General features: G+C 39.9%; 1 protein-coding gene across 4 annotated transcripts in view; it reads right to left on the bottom strand.

The window, feature by feature from the left end:
* Positions 1 to 25,120, bottom strand: part of Ipcef1 (interaction protein for cytohesin exchange factors 1) — a 158,217-nt gene that overhangs the window by 90,581 nt on the left and 42,516 nt on the right. For all 4 annotated transcript variants that reach the window (XM_076926735.1, XM_076926737.1, XM_076926734.1 and 1 more), the window contains exon 2: positions 20,161 to 20,204. The gene's annotated coding sequence lies outside the window, so the exon portion shown is untranslated. The remainder of the gene's footprint in view (positions 1 to 20,160; positions 20,205 to 25,120) is intronic.

Below are 25,120 nucleotides of genomic sequence, written 5' to 3'. Positions count from 1 at the left end.
GCCAGCCTGGTCTACAGAGTGAGTTCCAGGATAGCCAGAGCTACACAGAGAAACCCTGTCTCAAAAAACCAAAAAAAAAGAAAAGAAGAAGAAGAAGAAGAAGAGGAGGAGGAGGAGGAGGAGGAGGAGGAGGAGGAGGAGGAGGAGGAGGAGGAGAAAAGAAAAGAAAAAAAGAAAAAAGAAAGAAAGAAAGATGCTCTCCCTGGGCCCAGGAATCCTTCCTCTACCTCTCCAGCACTGGGATGACAAACACATGCTACCACGCCTGGGACATCCATATGGGTTCTGAGGATTGAACTGAGGACATCATATTTTTGTGGCAAGCATTTTTTTTCTCCCCAGGACTAATTACGTTTATTTTTTTCTATGAATACCATAGTCTCATTTTCTTATGGTTGTATAAAATTCCATTGTGTATATTCACTGTGCTTTCTTTATCCATTTATCTGTTGGGAGATATCCAACCTGGCTTTATTTCTTAGTTATTATGACTAAAGCTACAATTAGGCACAGATTTGCACGTGTCTTAGAGCCCTTTGGCCTCATACCTGATGCAATATGATACTACTTTTTAATATCAAAAATTTCATACTTTCTTAGATGCCAATAAGACATTTATTTATAAAGTACAATGGAAACGCAATCTAAAGACTGATACTTTAAGCATGTAAAAGTCACAAACTAGAGAAATTATCTATGCATTTAGTATACACCAATAACAAAGTAATAAAGTTACAGAGGAAAGCGTGAAGGAAAATTCAAATGACTGACCCTTAAATATTAGTAGTAAAAGAAGTACAAAATAAAACAGTTTGATTCCATTTACGATTAAGTGGTGAAAGCCAACTTTAGAGGAAGAGGAGGGCCGGAAGAAGACAGCCATTACAGATGTGCTGGACAGCTGTTTGAGACCACAGCAGTGATAATGGTAACTGTGTGACAACTGAGACTCACTCAGACTTTTCTGTGTGACATAAAGTATCCTCAACACTAAGATGCCTAGTAGGGAAAGATTTTTGAAACATATTGCTAATTAAAATGTGGGTCAAAATATATTTGCTTTTTTGTTTGTTTGGTTGGGTTTGGTTTAGTTCTGGTTTTAATATTTCAAGACAGGGTTTTTCCCTGTAGCTCTGGCTGTCCTGCAACTCACTCTGCAGACAAGGCTTGGCCTTAAACTCAGAGATCTACCTGCTCTGCCTGCTGAGTGCTGGAATTAAAGACATGTGCCCCCCACCATCCTATAGGTTGAACTATGTACAGAATTATTACCAGTTATACTGGCACACTTATGGTTGCACCACTCTGGAGGCTGAGGCAGGAAGATAATGAGCTGAGCTACAGGCCAATCTGGGCTACATAACCAGATTATGTCTTTACAAAAAATTATTGGATTATTCCATTATGTTATGCATGAATATAACTTTAGAGGATGGAAAGATGACTCAGTGGTTAAGAACACTTGCAGCTCTTGCAGACAACCCTGGTTCGTTTCTCAGCACCCAGGTAGAGCAAACTCACAACCCTCTGTTCTCCAGGGAGTCCAAAGCCCTCAGTGGCCTCTGCAAGCACCTACACACATGGCCACTCATCACCCCACAAGAACAGATAAAAACAAATCTTTAAAGACATATATCAATGTAGTAAGAGAAAATAAGTATGAATATATTTTCAGAAAAACAAAAAAATAAAAACAAGAAAAAATGCCTACAGTGATTATCCATGGGAACTGGAATAGCCAATCATTTATTTTTTATTGCCTTCATATTTATTTTTCTATAATAAGCTTTTATGTGTAAAATAATAATGCTGATAGAGACTCCTATGAATATTTTATTGACTAAGGCGATGTGTTTTTAGCATCCATTGATTGAGAAAATGCATCATAAGCTAAAGATAGTTGGAAGTCAGCAGCACTTTTAGGTAGAGAGAAAAAAAAATAACATAGACGTTAAGAGTAGATATTTTGGATCTGGGCTAAAATAGAAGTAAAGGCAGTTTGACAACCTGCTGACTGAATAAAATCTTGGGTAAGTGACTGACTTGGGGCCTCAGACCCCCATCTGTGAGATGGAGTTACCTAATCTGTAATCCTTTCTTGGGGTTAGGCTAAATGATGACAGGTCTTCATACAGCTGAAGGCATGACCTAACTCATCATAAAATCTCAAAAATCATTGCATTGTAAAACATATCCATTGGTCAAGGGAGGACGTGTTAATAGCCAGCTGTGTAAACTGTTTAATAATATATAATACAACCCTTTGAAGGCTATTCTCACTCGTCCTGAATGCTTGCTGGCCTCCTCTTCATTACAATACAGAAGCCCACTTTCTTGTGCTTCTTAAGTATGTGGTATGCAACCAGACTCTCTGATAAGTCTTGTAGTGGGCTGGCCTAACACGGCTTGTATTCTAATGCTAAATGCTGGCCTCCAAGATTTGGAGTCAGCATGTGGCCTTTGGGACCCAGCCCCCAAGTTAATTCTGATGGGCGAATATAGATGCCAGCAGCCAATATCTGAGGAGAAGAAAGATAGGTGGGTTTAGGTTTCCCAGGCTTGGGACCAGGAGGAGGAGGAAGGGGAGAGACAAAAAAGCCACCATGGAAGAGTAAGAATGAGTAGGAGAAAGAGCCACCAAGAAAGAAGAACATTCAGGAGGAAGAAGGAGACCCGCCATGTAAAAGGGACAAGAAAATGTGGCCCAGAGTGGGCTGCTCAACTGGATCAAGAGCAGCCAAGATGGAACATAGAAATTAGTAAATAGTAACTCAGAGTTATCGGTATGGCGGGTAGGCAGTTGCCCAGCTATTGTGCTGCTTAGGGCATATTAAAATATAAAAGCTGTATGTGTATCTTTCATCCAGAAATATAAATGGTCTAAGGCAGGAAGGAACCCTGAGTTGAGATTTATTAATTACTGTTTACTGTGAAAGTCTCATTCACATGTTTATTGATACATTTCCAGTCTTTGTGCCCTGGATGTTTTTAGTAAATATTTCTTGAATTAATGGGTTGGATACACCAACAATAGTATTGCTTAATTATGAATTTCCATATAGAAACCTATGGATTCTCATTTTTTTTTTTGTTTTTGTTTCATAGAACACTACCATCACAAATGATCCATTACAAATTTTCTTTTTGATATGTAGGTCATGGGCATGAGACAATACTATTGCCACTCTTTCTTCAACTGAAGAGCAAATGAAATAGCGGTCACTGGCATGGGTGCAGTGGGCATCAGGGCCAGCTGGGGATGGGTATTCCTGTATTATGCTATCCCTCTGTGAGCATTTAGTTAATAACCCCAGAGATCTTTAGTTTGTTTGTTTGTTTGTTTTTAAGTACACAGGCAAAATCTAAACTGTAGAGGGCAGGAGAGATGGCTTAGCAATTAAGAGCACTTCCTGCTCTTACAGAGAACTCAGGTTCCATTCCCACAGTCAACAACGGTCTTTAACCCCAGTTCTAGGGGATTCGATGCCCTCTTCTGGTCTCCATGGGCACCAGGCACACATGTGATATACATACGTATATGTAGGCAAGCATTCATACACATTGGAGAAGAATGAAAGTAATCTAAACTCAATTCATGTCTCTCCTCCATGAAAAACAGCCAGCCATACTTGGGGGTAGGGGGGATGGGAAGACTTGAGTCAGCATGTTTCCTAATTGACAATGAGAACAAGCTTACCAGCTGCACTAGAGGACATCGAGGGCATGCGCTGGTAACGGTTAGTTTATAGCTCCAAGGTTTCAGTGCAAATATTGTTGTTTACACAATAGCTTTCAAAAATAAATGAACCCACACACCTATGGTCACTTGATATTTGACAATGGAGCTAAAACCATTTAGTGGGAAAAAAAAGACAGCATTTTCAATAAATGGTGCTGGTTCAACTGGTGGTCAGCATCTCTACAAGTGCAAATTTATTCATTCTTATCTGTTTGTACAAAGCTCAAGTCCAAGTGGATCAAGGACCTCCACATAAAACCAGATACACTGAAACTAATAGAGGAGAAAGTGGGGAAGACCCTCAAACACATGGGCACAGGGGAAAATTTCCTAAACAGAACACCAATGGCTTATGCTCTAAGATCAAGAATCGACAAATGCCCAGGGCTACACAGAGAAACCCTGTCTCGAAAAACCAAAAAAAAAAAAAAAAAAAAAAAAAAAAAGACTCGACAAATGGAACCTCATAAAATTACAAAGCTTCTGTAAGGCAAAGGACACTGTCAATAGGACAAAACAGCAACCAACAGATTAGGAAAAGATCTTTACCAGTCCTACATCTGATAGAGGGCTAATATCCAATATATACAAAGAACTCAAGAAATTAGACTCCAGAGAATCAAATAACCCTATTAAAAATGGGGTACAGAGCTAAACAAAGAATTCTCAACTGAGGAAACTCGAATGGCCAAAAAGCACCAAAAAGAAATGTTCAACATCCTTAGTCATCAGGGAAATGCAAATCAAAACAACCCTGAGATACCACCTCACACCAGTCAGAATGGCTAAGATCAAAACCTCAGGTGATAGTAGATGCTGGTGAGGATGTGGTGAAAGAGGAACACTACTCCATTGTTGTTGGGATTGTAAGCTGGTACAACCACTCTGGAAATCAGACTGGCGGTTCCTCAGAAAATTGGATATAGTATTGCCTGAAGACCCAGCTATACCACTCCTGGGAATATACCCAAAAGATGGTCCAACATATAACAAGGACACATGTTCCACTATGTTCATAGCAGCCTTATTTATAACAGCCAGAAGCTGGAAACAACCAGATGTCCTTCAACAGAAAAATATATACAGAAAATGTGGTACATTTACACAACAGAGTACTACTCAGCTATTAAAAACAACGGATTCATGAAATTATTAGGCAAATGGATGGAACTAGAAAATATTATCCTGAGTGAGGTAACTCAGTCACAAAAGAACACACATGGTATGCACTCACTGATAAGTGGATATTAGCCCAAAAGCTCAGAATACCTTAGATACAATTCACAGACCACATGTAGTTCAAGAAGAAGGAAGACCAAAGTATGGATGCTTTGGTCCTTAGAAGCGGGAACAAAATACTCACTGGAGGAAATACAGAGACAAAGTATGGAGCAGAGACTGAAGGAAAGGCCATCCAGAGACTGCCCCACCTGGGGATACATCCTATATACAGTTACCAAACCCAGACACTATTGTGGATGTCAGGAAGTACATGCTGACAGGAGCCTGATAAAGCTGTCTTCTGAGAGGCTCTGCCAGAGCCTGACAAATACAGAGGCGGATGCTCACAGCCAACCATTGGACTAAGCACGGGGTCTCCAATGGAGGAGTTAGAGAAAGGAGTGAAGGAGCTGAAGGGTTTTGCAACTCTGTAGGAAGAACAACAATATTAACCAACCAAACCCCCAAGAACTTCCAGAAACTAAACCACCAACCAAGGAGTGCACATGGAGGGATCTATGGCTCCAGCAGCATATGTAACAGAAGATGGCCTTGTCAGACATCAATGGGAAAAGAGGTCCTTGGTCCTTTGAAGGCTCAAGGCCCCAGTGTAGGGGAATGAAAGGGTGGGGAGGCAGAAGTTGGTGGGTGGGTGGGTGGGTAGGGGAGCACCCTCATAGAAGCAGAAGGAGGGGAATGGGATAGGGGATTTCAGGAGGTGGGGGAACAGGAAAGGGGATAACATTTGAAATGTAAATAAAGAAAATAATCGAATTTTAAAAAGATAGAAGAGAAGAAAAAAATGAAAAACCAGAGAAGTAGAAGTGGAGCCAGATGAGAAAAGGTTCAGCAAGAGGGAAAGGAGACATGAGAGGGAAATGGGGGTAATGAGGTCAGGATGTCAATGTCATAATGAAATTATTATATAAGCAATATGTGTTAATAAAATCATTTTAAAATCTCCAATGCATTTTACATATGTGAAAAACTATTTTTAAATTTTCACATATATAAAGACCAACACTAAGATTATGATTAGTTTTGAATTCTTTTGTGCTAGCAATGGACCATATGCACTCATGGCTGTATCCCACAGTTACAGAGAAAGGGCAGCATCCTTGTGGTTAAGGAACATGTACTCATGTTCTCTCCACCGTATTCACGGCTATTGTGCAAGTATGTAATACATTCATGTTGTTAAATTATTCAGGAACAATAACTGAAACAATAACTCACCCCATGTTAAGTCAATTTCTGTAAATAATTATCCCACCGAAAAATTCAATTAGGTTTTATTTAAGTGTTTATGCTGTAGCGCAGATGTGAGAATTTTCAATAGCTGGCCAAGCCTAAACATATTGTGTTCTAGGATAAAAATTCCAGGAGAAAAAAAGAATCATAATATGAATCTCAGGAGAAAAGAAAAAAAATGTAAAATTATAAGTTCTGAAGGTAAAGTTATTTAATAATGGAATTCATCAAATCTTTGTGATATTTATTATATGCAATTACTGAGATTTGCAGTGTTCTATAACCCACATGTTTTACCTGTATGATATTAGTTTATATGACAATGTAGGGTACTTGGGTATCCACCAAGCTTCCAGGTTATTTCATATGTACAATATATACATATACATACACATACAAACATACACATACATACCTAGTGCACTAAAACATGCAGATTAGAGACAAACATAATTGTGTTTAAATCTCAAGTCCATCACTTGTTAAATATACAAACTTGTAAACGTTGCTAGTTCATCTGATTAGCGGATACCTCACGAGTTAAACAATAGTGATAACGAACTCACAGAGGTTTTGTGAGAGCTAAGTAAGACAGCTTCCGGCAAGCACTCAGGCACAGCGAGTGCTCAGTAGGTGTGAGCGATTGCGTAGAATGGGAACAATTATCTAGAAATAGGTTTGTTATACAAAACTACTCTTCCAAACTGAATGAGTGCACACTTTGGAGGTTCGGGCAGGTGGGCTGATGGGCCTCATCAAACGGAACTGCTCTCACACTCTGGGGCTGATTAAAATCCCTAGCTGGATCTCCCCACAACCATTGCTGATCTCAAGAGTACACTTTTCTCAGTTACACGGATGACAGTCATCTTCCTTAGAGAAGTCCTTGAGACTCAACGGCAGGTAACAGAGCCAAACCAATGATGTCATGTGCCTCTCTCTCTCTCTCTCTCTCTCTCTCTCTCTCTCTCTCTCTCTCTCTCCTTTTTAAATCTGTGACTTGAAAGGCATTGCATTCCTGACAGGTCTGCACCTGGAGAGCAGAAAGCATCATTTATTGTCTGAATGAATTCTCGCATTAACCTCAAAGAGGCTTTACTTATATATACAAATGAAGAATCGTTCCAGTTTGCTTTAAGCACAAACATCTTCCTTGTACCAAGTGATACCAAGTGCATTCTAGCTGCTTTGGAGACTGTTAAGTCAGAAGTGTCCACTATGGGCCCATATCATTTTGAAAACAGTAAATAGATCAGGGCTGTGGTTTTGCAACAAACACTGTACTATTAACGAAGGCTGGTATGGTCACTGTTTTTAAGAACTAAGAGTAAAAGTTTCATTGCACGGATTTGTAGGTTCACAAGACCTAGCAGCCGTGTTTGATTAGAATGATGACTGTGAGGGAAAAAAAATGGCTGGGGAACCCAGGGTTCCTCCCTCCACGCTGTGGGTAGTCAGCTGGGAAAGCCCTGGGTTCCTCCAGCTGGAAGTTAGGCCCAGCTGGTCTCCACGGTTCCTCACGGCGCGGCCCCAACACACGATTTCCAAGACCGGTTTATTGACATGGTGGATGGTGGATGGATCTGGATGTGCCTCCCCCCAAAACCCAGGGCGGACCTGAGTTAAATAGGGAGGGGAAGTCGGGGGAGGTTTTGGGGAGGAATGCTTAATTGGCTCCACCCTCTGGCCTTCAGGTACCATATTAGTATGTAAATCTCTAGGGCCTGGGGCCTGTTTATCACGTCCACCTGTGTAATTTAATAAGCAAAGGCTTATCACTTTAAAGTGTCAAAAAAAAAAAAAAAAAAAAAAAAAAAACAAAACTAGGGCCAGTGTCATAAAAACATTTGCTTCATGAACCTGATAACATAGCTAGATCCCATGGTGGATAGAGAGAACAGAAATCTAATAGGTGGTCTCTGATCTCTATACAACTGCTGTGGCACTCATGTGTCCAGACTTAGACCCCATATACATAAACATATGCACAAACGCATACATGAACACATGTACACATGCGCACACACCATATGTATGCACATACACATGCACACACATACACATACCATATTCATACAATACACATGCATACACACACCATATGCATGAACATATATATGCACACATGCCATAATATCCATGCACATACGCATGCACACACATGCACATATGTGCACATGCACATACATGCACATGTGCACACCATATGCATACACAGACACATAGATATGCATACACACAACAACAGTAAAAATGTTGTAAAAAGATCATAACTATGATTCAGAAATAATTTTCCAATTCAAAATGTGGGCTAGGCTCACTCTCCTTTTCCCAAGCTTTAAGTGAAAACATCAGAATGCTGAATTAATACTTCTAAAAGCACAGCTTAACTCGTAACCCATTTGCTCTCTGAAATCACAAGGCTAGCATTTGATAAGGCATTAGAAGAGCAATTGGCAGATTTATAGAAAGCTGAGGAATACAGGTAAACTCTGTATCCTTGCTAACACAGAAACCAGAGGAAACATGGGGGCAGCGGTCCTTCCTCCTTCGGGTGTTAAGACTCAGTCATCAAAACCATGCAGTTGATATAGCAAGGACCATTCCCCCTTGACTGACACCTGGAGCATTCGGTCAGCAGGCACGTGCTGCTGATGGGCCATCACAGTGACACCATAAAAATCAAAGAGAACATTCATCTTGGCTCCTGTGTAAAAGCATGGGACATGAAATAATTCATTAGTTTTGCCAATTAACATGAACTTTATCCTGTCGCGCCAGAGCAGGTGTGAAGAGAGCAAATCCATAGTGACCTGACATTAGGATATGCATGGTGACATATCCTAATGGACATGTATGGGTGCAGGTCATTTGGGATTGATTCTCCAGGAAACTGATAGAAACCAAGGCAGTTTTATACAAATTATTTCCTTTTTTTTTTTTTAATTTTAATTTCAGTTCTGTCAGTCTGATTTCAACTCATTTTTCTTACTTCAGGAAATTCTCCATTTTGGTTCTCCCTCTTCCACTCACTTTGTTCAGCATCTCTCCCATTCTCTCTGCTGTGGTGAGGAATTGACAGATGGCTATGAGAATCACGGGCTTTTTTATAAAACAGAAAAACTGTGATGCTTAAAATTACTTTATGTTCAACACCATTAGAATCCTGGAATACATCATCTGAGGAGACTGACAGGCTCCTTCCTGCCTTCTCCATGTGTTCTCACACACACTGTCAGCCCTGACAACCAAGGCTCCTGCACATAACTCTCACATACGTGAGTGAGAGAAAACCCTTCCTGCACTCAGTGTCAAACTTTGTTCCCTGCTGACCATATCACCAGAGTAACAACAAAGTAGCTAGCCAAAAGAGATCCCAGGCAAGCCTCCTCTGTTGTCCCCTGAAAGGATCTGCCAATACCTAGCACAAGTAACTGTTGGTCACGGTCTTCTGGGAGGCATGAGGCTCCTCTGAGTTGCCACAAGCATTTCTTGCTTTTTTGCAGGCTTCCCGAACTCGAAACTCAAAGGTTAAAGTCTCCACCTACAGCATACTCATAAGCTGGAACAACAGGGTACCTGTCACTGATTGCACCCCAGCAGAAGCTTCTCCTATTCCCCAGAGTTGGAACCTGGCCACCCCTTTCACTGGTGTGTGGGGCAGACCAGTACCCTAATGGGTATAAATACTTAATTCTACAGTTACTTACATAAACAATCCCTCAAAAGAATATGTATATTCCATCCCTAGACCACATGCATATATACACTCTAATGCACACAAACATACCCTACTGAGAGCCCTGTTCACCAATGGCTGCAACTTGTAGTTAACTCTGCGTTCTCTTTGCTGGCTCCAGATCCAAGGGACTTGTCACACTAAGATCCAAACTTATTGTGGGTTGAAGTCCAATATGAGAGGTAGGGACTCAAGGGGTGTTTTTAAGGGTTTATATTTGGCCAATGCTCTGCACTGCATAAGAAATACAGTTCAAAACCATGGCAAGGTCACAGAAAGCATTGTTCACAAACAAGTGACTAATTCTTAGTCCCACTAAAGACTCTCCCATGATTCCTTCTTCTTCCTATCATGGTAGAGTGCCAATTAGTAGTAAGTTTATTCCACTGAAGCCTTTGGAGATAAGAACAGATGATAGACTCTAAGGCGGGTCGAGCATGACATATAATGTCCCTTCTCTTTGTACCTTTACATCCCCGCCCCAATTCCTTCACAGGAGTAATCATGGTATTTTCTCTCCATAGAAGAGAGTTTGTTTGTTCCTTGGTGAAATCGTGGCAGTGTGTGCATGCTCTGAGGTAGCCAGTCAGTTCAGATCAGACTTGTAAATACCATTGGACTTCACAGCCTTCCACTGTGATGAGTATTCCCTGTGTATCAAGGGCTTCTGCAACTGAGAGAAAACCAACATAAAACCAACCCCTATCTTCCATGATTACTCTGATGTTGAAACCAAAATTTCTCTTTTGCCTGGTTAGTTCTTCTCTCTGGCTGTACAAAAGCAGTGTCCAATGCCTGTTAGTAGGGAAAGCCCATGCAGAGCTAAACCTGTGCATGGTTGGGGAAAGGGCTGCCTTAGTCAAGAAAGGGGTCTGCTCCTCTTGCTGGTAGGGGCACAGGATGACATCTGGCAGTACTCTCAGTCTTTTTCCAGACTTCATTGCAAATCTGTATGGTGACATCCCCTACATGTATGAAAGTGAAGACACATACCCAAAATTAACCTGTAAGCCTCACTTGCCTAAGGACCAGGTAGCCTCCTGGAATGCTGGGAGTTGTAGTCCTTAGAACAGAATACAGATTCATGGGAAAGTATGGGACCCTATAGCTTTGTCTTAATAAGCCCTTGCAACAATAAACTTTCTCAATAAACCCCCTTCGAAATTCCAGGGAGTTGTCTTGACCAAAATCTATCTCTCAGTCAGTATGTAATATTTAATAAGGTTTACTTCAAATTTGGCCCAAAATGGCGGAATTGGTTTTTCTCCAGTGAATCTCAGGATTAACATTAGTTGGTTAGAAAGCCAGAATTCATACTCAGGTCTTAGACTCAGGCCTAGAGCCCTTTGCCCATCAGCTGTGCTGTCTCATTCAGTGTTCTCTGCCCTTTCTCCTTCTTTGTGGTAAGCTTGAGTTTTCTGTGAGCAGTAAATCTCAATACCCATCTTACAAATGGGTGACTCCGACAACAAGCCAGCTCAGACATACAGAGAAGGCTAAAGAATATCTGTTGATTTACGTAAACCTTACCTCTGATTTGGAATAAATATAGGTAGGCAGGCAATTTATTGATAAGATACCCAGCAAGCCCCGTAGTTAGATGCTTACCCAGAGGCCTACATGTAGGATCACAGACAAGCTGCCACGGGGTAGAATGAAGGAGTTTGTTGGGAGAACATAAACTCTAGGAGACACTAGAGAGCCAAACATGAATTGTGCTGGTGACAAATGTCCTTTCAGATATTTTATTTAAGAACAGTGGGGTTGAAATCCTAGCTGAAATCCTAACCAGACAGGCTATGAAGTCTAATGTCTCCATCTTCCCATTCTATTGACATTCTCAGTGATCTAAGCAGGGATCTAAGATTTATCTTTGCTGCCGAAAGTGTGTTTGTGTCTCCTAACCTCTAAAGTAAGAGCTAAGAGACCTTTTTGTTCTTCAGGATGAACTAGTCCAATCAATGAGAGACATTCTTCACATCTTCCAAAATGCAAATTAAAAACACAATCTATATGGGCAAATGCCTTGAGGAACAGAATAGCTTTCTGCGGTCATAACGTGTATGAAAAGAGACACCTAGTGGGAACACATGTAAGTACAACATTTATTATAGGAAGTAATAAGGTGCCCCTTCTAATTCTGTGAGTTTGCATAGATTTGAGTTTAAGACAGCACCTTCCAAACTACTAGAACCACAAACCAAGAAATAGAAAAGTCTGTAGAAGTGCATTTTGTGTTTATTTCTGAAGAAAGTGCTTGTTCTTTTGTCTTTTGGATTTGGCTAGCCTTCTGAGTCAAGTCTCAGAAAGTAATACAGGCAGACACTGCAATGCAGACAGCACAAAGCGGCTAATACTGGACACCCACCTTCCCCTCCCCTTCCTGTAGGCCTATGTGCCGATTTCTGTTCTCAGCTCTCAGCAGATGTTGCGGGTGAGATTTTCCACTTGTCTATGGGTTGGTTTATTCTGGTTTGTAATTGGGTAAAGCCACAACTGGGTTTATTTTCCACCTGGCTTCCTGTGGTCCCTGCAGCTTCCTGTCGTCCACCCACTACCTTTGCCCTTCACTCCGGCGTGCGTGCCCATGCGCCCCACCCTCACTTTCCCCCTGCGCCCACCATCCCGCTTTTTAACCCACGACTCACTCTTTCTCCTTCCCCTCCCTGATATCATTTTAACCTCGTAGGTAAAAGTCGCAAAGTATTTTTAAAAATCTATTTTTACTCTATGACCAAGGTGTTAAAGTTCGGTTGTGTTAAATTGCAATTTGTAATGATCTTGTAGATTCAAACTCACAGGATGTTTTTTTAACTATCTTTATATAGAGTCTCTATATGTTATTCAGACTGGTCTGGAGCTCACAGCCTTAAAAGATTCTTTCTGAGTCAGCTTTCTCAGTATCTGGGACTTCAGGCATGGGCCACAGTACCCAGCTTATCTCACGGGACTTCCTTTAGGTTCATAGGACTCTTTCTTTCTTTCTTTCTTTCTTTCTTTCTTTCTTTCTTTCTTTCTTTCTTTCTTTCTTTTCTTTCTTTTCCTTCTTTCTTTTTCTTTCTTTTCTTTCTCCCTCTTTCTCTCTTCCTTCCTTCCTTCCTTCCCTCCTTCCTTTCTTTTCTTTTTTTCTTTATTTCTCCCTTCTTCACTCCCTTCTTTTCTTTCCTTTTGTACAAATTCTCAAGTTCAAACCCCCACATTACCACTCATAAGATTGTACATCTGAAAAAGACCATTTCCTCTAGAGAAAGCTGAGCTTAATTTCAGAGTCCCCAGAACTCATGCACCAGCTGGGCATGGCTACATTCATCTGTAAACCAAGCACTGGAGATAGAGATGGGGGCAAGACACAGGCGATCCTGGGAGCCCATTAGCTAATCTAGTCAGAACTGGATCCCCAGGTTCAATGAAACACCCTGTCCCAAAAAAATAGGATTATGGGTGATAGAGAAAGACTCTTAAAGCTGACCTCTGGTCCTCATAAGCACATGCACAGGTGTGTGCCAACATACACACATGCATATACCCCAAATACCAAAAAAAGAAAAAAAAAGAAAAAGAAATATACAAAATTAAGTCCCCATTATTAATTTATATAATTCATGGATTTTAGTTAGAGAAAATATTCTGAGTTCAATGTGTTTAAAAACAAATGTTTGTGCCGGGCGGTGGTGACGCACGCCTTTAATCCCAGCACTTCGGAGGCAGAGGCAGGCGGATTTCTGAGTTTGAGGCCAGCCTGGTCTACAGAGTGAGTTCCAGGACAGCCAGGGCTACACAGAGAAACCCTGTCTCGAAAAACCTAAATAAATAAATAAATAAGTAAATAAATAAATAAAATAAAAACAAATGTTTGTGCTGGATCTGAGTGTATATTCTGTTTTCTAACTATGGGATTCTATCTATCTTAAGGGTCTGAACTCATCAACCTCCACATGCATCTGTGGCTCTTACCATGCCCTTAAGCTATTCATTTTTGAGAATTATGCCATCATTGTTGAGTTCTTTATATCTCTCTACAGTTCTAAGAGTCATGGCTGCTTAACAGACTTTATATTTTGGTGGGAAGGTGAAAGAATGGATCTCCCATGTAGCTCTGGTTTGAGTTCAGTAGGGTGAAATGTATCAGCCTATAAATGATATTGGGATAATTGTTATTAACTTAAAGCACGAAATTTGACCCTTATCTGAAACCATGTCAAAAATCAAGCGTTCATAATACGGGAAGAAAAAGAAGACTAGTTCTAGAAGACAAGACAAGACGGGTATCCTGTGACCTTGGAGTGGTAGAATTTGTTTATACTCACTCTTGGCTTTCAGTTAATAGACATGGCACCTTTTCATTTACTTATGTTTTCCTTAGCTGTTCCCAATGATGTTACATAGAACAGTAAATTTATCCATGGAAATGTAGCATATGTTTTCTAAGATATGTGTTTTCTTAGGCATTTTATATTCGTGTTATTCCTTACATGAGGAACTATACTCAGTTTAACATAATGACCACATTCGGGTAATACTCCATGTTTAGGATTCTACATGTTAAAGTCTATACTCTGAAAATATTTGAAGTCTTAATTTCTTCTTTTTTTTTTTTAAAAAAATCATCATAGCTTTTATTAATTCTTTTACAAGCGTCTCCAATTCTATGTTGTTGGGTAGTAGTAACAAACATCTTTGGTTTATTCCTGATGTCAGAGGGAAAGGTCCTATCACTTGTTCATCAACTGTGTCATAGGAGAATGAGGAACCTTCTTCCTGATAATGGCCCAAGTCGAGAATCCAGGGAAGGTCTGCTTGGCAGTTAACCTTAGATCTTTCTCTGTAGTTAAGTTTGACAGGATGGCTGGAGCTAGAAGTTTGACTGCAGAGATAATGTTTTAGTTGTGTACCTGGAGCCTGGGGTCCCTGGGCTTCTTCCTTATGTGATGTGCCAACCCACCCCGATCCATGCCCAAAGTCTGCATCTATCTGAAGGGCATTCTTAGAATGTTTGGACTTTGAAATGAAGTTCAGCTTTCATAAGAGGAAGTGGTCTCTTTCAGATAAAAAGTCTTATGAGTTGTAACATGGGGTAGATTTGAACCTGAGAATTTGTACACAAGGAAAGGAAAGAAGGAAGCACACAAAGTGTAAAAGAGGTTTTGCCTGTTGTGCCTAAGCCCCAAGCACTGTGCTAGACACATGGTCCATCATGTTTGATGAATGAATAACAGCTTTTGTTGTTATTAATGAGGAGTGAGATCCATCCTAGGCCCTATGCTTGTTCTTATGTCAGATAGGTGAGCTTATGATGGACAGGGTCACAGAGATGGGGAGAGGCAACTCTCGAAGTAAAAGGAGCTGGCGAGATGTAAAAAGGAGATGCTTTGGATAAACATTGAGAGGTGCAGGTCTGTGTGCAAGTAAACGAAGTCTTTCCTTCTCAGAATCCTTTGTTTTAAATCTGTTCCTATTAAACTCAGTAAGTTTAAAAAATGTGAAATTAGGGGCTGGCCCTAGTTACTCTTGCAGAGAACATGGGTCCAGAACAACCTGCAACTCTAGGTCCAGATAATCCACTGCCCTCGTGTGCCCCCCGGACCCCTGCACCTGCATGCATATGGTGCACATATATTCATGCAAGCTTGCATCCATACACACAGAGAATAAAATAAACAACCATTTTACTTTTTTTTTTTTTTTTTTTTTTTTTTTTTTTTTTTTTTTTTTGAGTTTTCGAGACAGGGTTTTTTTGTTAGCCTTGGCTGTCCTGGAACTCACTCTGTAGACCAGGCTGGCCTCGAACTCAGAAATCCGCCTGCCTCTGCCTCCCAAGTGCTGGAATTAAAGGTGTGCGCCACCACTGCCCGGCATAAATAACCATTTTAATGTTATATTATGACTAAAACATTCAAATTACTCAGCTACTTAAGTAAAGTATAAGAACTGACATGCATGAAGGATTTGGGAAAGTTGTTTTATAGAGATGCAAAACTTTTACAGTAAATGTCATCAAAGACTAAAGGACTCCTGAAGCTTCTAGCTACTTCTCTCCTTCCGTAGTTTCCCCCATGATAGGAAAGGCAGTGTGAGTAACTAAGGCCGACAGTCCTGGCAGAGGTGACGCATGTCACTCACAGTTGAGAGAAGACTAGCCTGCTGCATACTCTCTTCCCCAAGGTGGCAAAGCCTTGAGGGCATTTACTGGCAAGATGGTGCCACAAGGCGGCAGAGTTTGCCTCAGCCCACATCCTTGATGGACTCCAAAGCTGAGATCCCTACCCCTCCTCACCAATTGGCACACTGTGTGGATTTCTTATCCATTCTGTGTGGATAAGAAATAAAGGTTTGTTATATTGAACTTCTCAGATCTAAGGGTTAATTTCAATATCACCCCAGGCAACTACCAAGAGTTCCTGTGGCTCATTAATTATTAACAAAACTCCTGAGATTTTTGTTAAGATCTGTTTGTATTTCTTTCCTGTGTAAACTGACACCCAAAATAGTTAGCTCCCTTTTTGTGATGTTATTGGGAACGGTACGAACATTTTCACGGAGGAAAACAGGCTGAATAACAATGGAAATGTCAGACAAGAAGAAACTTTCTGGACCCTGAAACTTTACTCTTCCTTTCTCAGTTTCTTGCTGTCTACAAAGAGATACAGAAATCTTTCCCAGAAAAGAACATGCCCTACTCATTCGTAGAAATAACTTCAAAAGATTTTGAGCTTCCCGACGAATACCTCATCAACTGGATTCTACCCCTTAGAAAGCTATTTTCCTATTTTTGAGCTGAAATATTGGAAGGAAAAGATTTTGTTCACTAGAAAAAAAATAACCACACAAATGTTAATCTGACCTTTAAATAACCTAAACAGCTTGCTGATTCTGTTTTTGAGGAACAGTCTCTGTGTCTCTAGCTTGTCTATCCTTGCTTTGTAACCCAGCTGTCTCGTTTCTGTTTATAATGTCATATTTTGTGCAAAAAAATAGGCATATTCAAGGATACAAACATATGTGGTCATCCATCCCTTTATCGCCAGCACACCAGATTTTAATACAGAGTTTATTTTAAAATGGATCAGGAATCTTTGGGATCTAAGTTGTTTCTCTATTAAAGAAATGAGACTTGGCCCTACACATTGAATTCTGGATAGAAAAAAAAAATTCGTTGGTGCCCTAAATCACTTGGTAACATAAATCAAATCAAGTGGGTCTTAGAATGTAACACTGATAGACACAACAAGAAAGACAAAATGAGAAAAACATAACCCTGTGTTCATAATTGCATCCTCAAAAAACTCATACCCACTGCCCAGCAGGAATATGTCAAAATAATTAGACAGGCACTTTATGCTTAAGAATTCTGGGAAGGACTCAAAAATAGTTGTGGGCTGAGAAACGTAGGCACATGTGAGTGAGAACTGAATATGAATCACTGGCTCCCACTACACATGTTTAGACTGGACAAGCTTCCTTCACCATGGCTTACTGACCTCCCCTAAGGATGGAAATTGCAAGAATATTTTTGCATTAGCTTAAGGATGTCTCATAAGCTTAGTGGATGCCTCAACTCCTTCTCTTGTAACCAGTCAGTTAAATATATATATATATATATATATATATATATATATATATATATATATATATTCAAAACACTTTTTCATAAACTGTAATCCAGAGGTATTTCAATGTGTGCAGAACATCCTGGGGAGGCGACAAGAGGGAGATGAGAAACGGAAGCCAAGATGCCAAGAGCTACTACCAAGCAATAGGCTCGCGTGGGCTTGAGTGGGAAGCAGAGAGGACTCTGTGTGTTGCCTTCGTGCTGGCTTCAGAGGGAACCAGAACAACCCATGATGACAGGAAAGAACTGTTCTGAGTGTACAAAACTCTGCACAAGAGTTACCTTACTTTTAAAGGCCAGAACCTGTGGGGCTTGTATTAAATGAACAAAAGCCTGTAAGAGATAGTCTTCCCTTGGCTGATACAGGAGCCTTCACCACCAGCCTCATAAGCACTCTGTTATGTACTGGGCATTCTTCTAAATACTGGCTTTGTATAATACTAATTCATGAATTCCTGTTCCACCCTTAAGGGGCACTAGCCACCCTCTACCCTGCTCCATTAAACAGAAAAGAAGTTGTCTGACCTCCATACACTTGTCTTGGCATAGTCCCTTCCCCTGCAACAATTGTAATAATTTTTGAAAAGAAAATTAGTCACTTAAAGGTTAACTTCCAAAGACCAAAATTCCACAGCTGATAATGTCCAGGACAAGACTCAATCCCAGCCATCAGCGTCTCAACCTTCCTAATGCTGTGACCCTTTAATACAGTTCCTCATGCTGTGGTGACCCCCAACCATAAAATAATGTTCATCGCTACTTCATAACTATAATTTTTTATACTGTTATGAATCATAATTTAAATATCTGATATACAGGATATCTGGTATGTAACCCCTGTGAAAGAGTCATTCAACCCCAAAGGGGTCTAGATCCACAGGTTGAGAACAGTTGGTTTACAGCCTGCTATCTTCACTCTTGTAATGTGTCTGATTGTTCTTCAAGATAAGCATTTTTAAACAATTCTTTTAAAAAAAATAAATTATCTAGTTTGATCATTGAGCCAGTTGCTACTTTACATCAACACAAGGCATTATGTAACGAGGGATTTCAGAGCCCGTCTGATCCTGTTTCCCAATCAATGATGGAGATGCCCCTCACCTAAAGAGTCTTCTAGAAAAAGTTCTTGACTTCTGAAGATGGTTAAATAGCTCATTTTCACCAACACCTTAGGAAACCAATTTTGTAAGCCAGCAGTGAAAGTATAAACATACGAAAGGTATTATTTAAATTACTCAATACAACATCCAAATTTTATAATAAAGCATTCTGTACCAAAGAAGGCAAAATCTAAATCCTGTTAACTATCTCATCAAAAACAACTCATATGGGGCTAAAGGAGTGGCTCAATAGTTAAGAACAATTGATGCTCTTATAGAGGATCCATGTTCAGTTCCCAGCTCGCAACTGCACACACAACTTGTAACCTACTAGGGATCTGGTGCCCTCTTCTGGGCTCCATGGGCACCTACATGTACATGACACCCATACAACGTTCAGATACACATATGCATATACAATAAATGTTTTTAAATGCCTATCTCTTATACACATATCAAATAAGAGTATATATTTGAAGACATCTGAACACCTGAGCTATGCACCAGCATTGACTTTCACATTACTGATTTGGACTCCTGCACCCAGCACCACCATGGGCTTTTACTACAAACTAGAAGGAGATCTCCACTAAAAAGATTGTGTGTTGCTTCAAACATAGTAGGCCATGTCATTGGAAATGGTAGAAACTACATACTTGAGAGAGTCCTGAATATTATCATTTCCTGGCTTTCAAAAGAGGTAAGAGTATTGAATTAATAGACTAATATATTCTGAACAATTACCACAACTTTAACTTTTTACATAGAGATATTACACTCTGAAGTAATAAATCCCTTACATTCCCCTGCAAGCTTAGAATTATGGTTCATCTTTTAAAAGATAAATAAACCAATAAAGAGTTGTATGGCACAGCTGAAAGCTAAAATATATAATCTTTCTTAAGTCATTTTATAAATCAAAAGTCAAAGGAATGGTAAAAATATTTATACCTATAATTATACAATCTTGGACAAGGTTAGATTTTAAATAAAGTAATGTCTTTAAATTGTTATACTTTTACTGTTATGTGCTTTATTTCATCTTAATTATTAATAAATTTATAATAATAAATACCCATTTATAGTACATCCAACTTGGATCTGGGCATCTAAACCCACAGTTGTTCACAAAATCAAATCATCTCATGATATGATCCTATGGTGCTTACATTAAGCCAGTTACATTAAGCTCTACTCAGACTGAGAGGATGATAAAATAATTAACCCTGAAAAAGTTACCCATAAATAAATAAACAATTTGCCTCTTGTGAAATAATCACTGCCCAGAATTCATTTCAGGTGAAATCCAAAGGTAAAATGGAATTGGAAATTTACCAATGCTTTGATGGTTCCTCTTCATATTAACCTGGGAACAAGCATGCTTACTTTATTCTGATCAGGCTCATCAATTAGAAAAACAAAGAAGTGAGCGGGATTTTCAGGTTATAAACATCACTCAAAGAAAGAGCTAGCTATCTTCAGAGAGTTTTGGATTACATACCAAAATGTTATGATGCTCCTCGGTCCAGGTCTGCTCCTGCTGAGCTATACGAGACAAAACAACAAAGGATGTTATCAGATTTTTCAACTCCTTATGAGGAAATCAGAATCATGCATATCAACCTGAGGACGGGCAACAAGAGAGTTAGGCTGGTCAATGTGGAATGGCCAAGGGCCTCTCCCAGAGAACAAACTGGTCTCATCTCCTCTGAAGGAAGATGTGGCGAGTGGTGAGTCGGGGGGGGGGGGGGGGGGAAGCCTCAGATCACCAAAGCTTAATGCTCAGTGCTAATGAAAAGTGTGTCCTCACCCTTTGCACACAGACTCAGCCATGTCTCTACTTTTAAATGCTCTGAAGATACACACATGGGACAGATAGATGACTCAGCAGTTACAAGTACTTGCTGTTCTTACAAAGGACCCGATTCAGTTCCCAGCACCCACATGGTAGCTGACAACCTTCTATAGCTCTAATTTCAGGGAATCTAATGCCTCCTTCTGGTCTCTGAAGGTAGCAGGAATCACATGGTGTATTTACATACATGAAGACAAAACACTCATACGCATTTTTAAAAGAAAAGATGTGTCCATGAGTTTAGAACTTCCATTCATTTTCCTCAAATCTTGCCAGTGGGAAAGTGTTTCAAATCAGTGATAATAATCCACTCATTGTCTAAACTACATATTTGTATAATTTATAGATTATTCTTCTTAAAAAGCCTATACAATCCTAATTTTCCTAAGTGTCTCAATAATGTTCTTTCTGGTCTAGAGAATTTGTTGCATTTCATCTTAAATCCAGGCTCCAGTCAAAGATCAATCCTTATTTTATATGGGGTATATTGCTAATATCTATCAGGAAGCTATTTCCAGAAGCCTGTAGATACCACAGTCAATGATGCTCCAATATCTAATACAGAATGAAGCATATAACACCCTCCCAGTGTGCTTCAGACGTCTGGGGACTCTAGATAATGCAATATGAATTCTTCATAATAAGATACTACACTGTTTTACATAAGAAATAAGAGCAAGAAAGTTCCTCATCCTATGCAGGTACAATTCTGTTTCTGGCTGAATTCTTGGGTGTCAAAAGCATGGTTATTCTAGAGTCAACTGTACCGTTCCATGTCTACAATATCTTTTTGGTTTGGGTTGCTTTATCCCTCTGGTTGGGTTTGACTAAGTGTTTCCTCATAATTAGACCTAGATCAAACATTTGGACTTGTGGGTCAGGATACTTACCTTCTTTATATACATTTTACAAATTATACAACAGATTGTACAAACATTTTGTTTCAGTCACAGTTACGTTATATAATTGCTTCCTAGGGCTGAAGAGATGGCTCAGTAGTTAAGAGCACTAGCTGCACCAGTGGTGGTGGTGCACGCCTTTAATCCCAGCACTTGGGAGGCAGAGGCAGGCGGATTTCTGAGTTCGAGGCCAGTCTGGTCTACCGAGTGAGTTCCGGGACAGCCAAGGCTACACAGAGAAACCCTGTCTCAAAAAACAAAACAAAACAAAGACAAACAAACAAACAAAAAAAAAAGAGCACTAGCTGTTCTTCCAAAGCTCCTGAGTTCAATTCCCAGTGACCACATGGTGGCTCACAACCATCTGTAATGTGATCTGATGCCCTCTTCTGGCACACACATATGTGAAGATAGAGCACACATACATAACATAAATAAATCTAAAAAAATAAATAATTTCCTCCTATAAGGTAAACAGTGTTCGTTTCTAATTAATAAAATTCTTCTGGCATGGATAAATCTGCTTCATTTGTACTGCCATTTCACTGAGTTGGGTGTTTTAAAATGATCTTTTCTGTTTGAATGGAAATTTATGCACATTCATATAAGCAGTAAAACCGTTTCTGGGGCCAAAATTTAAATATAGGCATGACATACCTATCACCCTAAAGCATGAAACCTATTTTCATGCAAGACAAGTCTCTAAAGCATTTTTTTTCTTCCTCTCTCCATTGTGCAAAGGCTGTGCCAAATTTGCAGCTTGTTTCATTGTATTAAATTGCAGAGCAGCGTGACACCATCCTTTAGATGAACAGTTTCTAACTGTGTTTTGAAATGATCATGGCTTCACTAGAGACCAAACTCCAAGTCTATGGGTGCTGATGTAAGATGCATATTAGCTGTATCAACCGCTCAGTTATCACCTTCCGTTAATGTTCTTGTCTTTGCATTTGATGCACACACACACACACACACACAAAACCCTCTCATCTCCATGTCTTCCCTGGAAAGACTTTATGTTACATCTTCTTCCTTCCCCAAACAGAAGATACAGCATTTCAGGATAAATACCAGCCACTCTACAAGAATTTCTTAGCATGGTAAACTAGATCATTTTACTTCTCATTTTACTTTGGTCCTTATCTTCTGTTTAGTTTAAGATCTAGTCAGGGAAGGTTTGGAAATGCACGTGTGTGGCTTGAGTCACAGCCAATAACATGAGTCTCTAGGCAGACAGTCCAGCCAGGCAGAACACCAGCAGGCTTCCATCCTTGATGTCTAGGGTCCTGACCACCTCTGGGAAGAAGAGACTATGGTTGCTGCATAGGTGGGACTAGACACAGAATGCTATCTTCCTTGCTCTGAGTTTGGAAAGCTCTTGAAGAAAATGGATGTTCTTTTTCACTGATGAAAACTACATTACCATCTCCAGAAAGCCTCTGCTGACATGACAGACAAAGACCTGTTTAGTCTCTCACCCACAAGCAATTTCCTTAACGCTCAGCAAATTCAATAGCTCATTTCAAAGTGAAAGAGTAATTTAAAAGGCCCGAGTAATGAGCGTGACATTACTGTCCTTGTCCAGTGTCCAGTTTTATAGAGAAGTCAGGACAGGGCCCTAAAATACATCCAAGGAAGGAACTGAACTGCCTTTTCAATATTCAGAGTTCTTCACATATAACAGGGTTCTCTTTAGAATTGGCATATTGTGCACTCCATTAAAAGAAAAAATTCTTTGTTCCAATTCTAAGAAAAACATTCTAACCCTTCATTTGAATTGGATTTTAAGCCAAACACAGTAAAAGAAGCTGCAGTGGGGTTATGCCTTAAATATATAAATTGCTCCAAGAGAGATAGGTAGGAAACATTTCAACTGTGAAGTCCTTGCAAAGATATACGTCATTCTTCCTTCCCCTCCAACTCCCAACATTCTCCCATTATCTTCAAATAATGAGAGGCTGCCTGCAGTTAATGTCACTGTGATTTCCTAAGAAATGAAGACTGATGTCTTTTGAAAATTAGTCCAATTTTATCTTTGAACATGAGTTTAAAACTGTTAAAATTACTACTTTTAATAATATATTAAGCTCTTCAAATGGTATTAGTTATTCTCTCAATCTTTCAAATAAAAAAAAAAAGATATTACTGCCCAAGGGTTGTGTTGTTGTTGTTGTTGTTGTTCAATAAAAATACAACTTTAAGATGCAATTACCTTTAATACTTTTCTCAAGTTTAAACCCTTCAGGTGTCATTTAACCTTTTTCAAACGTAGCTTGAAAAATAGGGTTTTTTTTTTTTTCTTTCTAAACAGAAAATGGGAACAAATCCATTTTATTGTCTTATATAAAATCAAATTGAAATTAAGTAGAAGATAAATAGGAAAAATGGAAGGTGGGAGCGGGGAGATAATTTAGTCAGGAAAGTATTTGCTTTGCAAGTAAGCATGAGGTGTGAACTCTCTGCTTAGAATCCACAGCGGGGGTGGGGGTGGGGAGGATGCAAGGCTTGGTGATGTGTGTTTGCAATTCCAAATCTGAGTAGGCAGGGTCTGTCAGATCTCTGGGGATCTCTGGCTCTCTACTCTAGTCTACTTAGAATTCCAAGACAGAGACCCTGTTTCAAAGAAACAAGGTGGAAGATACCTGAAGAATGATCAACCCAAGGTTGATTTCTGGCCTCTACACATGTGTTCATGCACAATCACAAATATACACACACACACACACACACACACACACACACACACACACATACACACACACACACACACACACATACACACACACACACACACACATACACACACACACACATACACACACACACACACATACACACACACACACATACACACACACACACACCTAGACTAAAGGAATTTTACAAGAACAGCAATGGTAATAGAAATAATAGCAAAGTGTTTGTTCTGGTGATCAAATAACTTGTGTGTGTGCATGCTGAAAGCTGGATATGCTGTCACGCTACTGCTCATGAGTGATTGCCCCCATGGTCCCCAGTCGGTGACCGTCTTCATACACGTACATGCACATGCACTCCTATGCACACATGCATACACACATGTGTCCTTTCTGATGATTATTTGAACAGTTTTGCAGAGTGAGCCATACTCCCCCTTTGCCAATTGAGAAGAAAACAGAGAAAAATGTGGGCTAGTGACCTCTGTCTGCATGAGGAGCCCCTGCCTCTTCCCAGGCTGCCAGACTTTCTTGCTTGATTTCTATGTGGCCAGGGTCCCTTGGCTTCATTTTCAACACCAGCTTCCATAAGGATCTTTAACTGATCAGCCATATGTGGGCGTGTCTAAACTACAGGGACATTTAGTCCTTCTTCTCAGGCCTCTCAGACTCGATGCCATGTAACTGGTTATGCCTCTGAGTTCCTGAATCTTCCGAGCTGGGCTAGCATTTACCAGATAGTCTCTGCCCCGAGAGGCAACCTCATTTGTGCACACGTTTAGCAATCGCCTGTCTTCGCTGCAGTTTGGCAAGTCACACAAAGGTTTTCTTTCTTGCCAAGATTCAGAAGGATAGATCTCTAAATAATCACTATATGAAGATACCAATAGTCCTACCGCTCTGTGGATTCTCTGCATGTATTTATTAAGAACAAAACAAAAAACAAAACAAACAAACAAACAAAAAACAAAGAAAGGAAAGAAAGGAACATTATTATTAGACTGACCAGCC

Source organism: Arvicanthis niloticus, chromosome 28 (genome assembly GCF_011762505.2).
Source record: "Arvicanthis niloticus isolate mArvNil1 chromosome 28, mArvNil1.pat.X, whole genome shotgun sequence".
Taxonomy (NCBI): Eukaryota; Metazoa; Chordata; class Mammalia; order Rodentia; family Muridae; genus Arvicanthis; species Arvicanthis niloticus.
The sequence above is the reverse complement of the archived record's forward strand: the minus strand, read 5'-3'. Positions and strand labels throughout refer to the sequence as shown.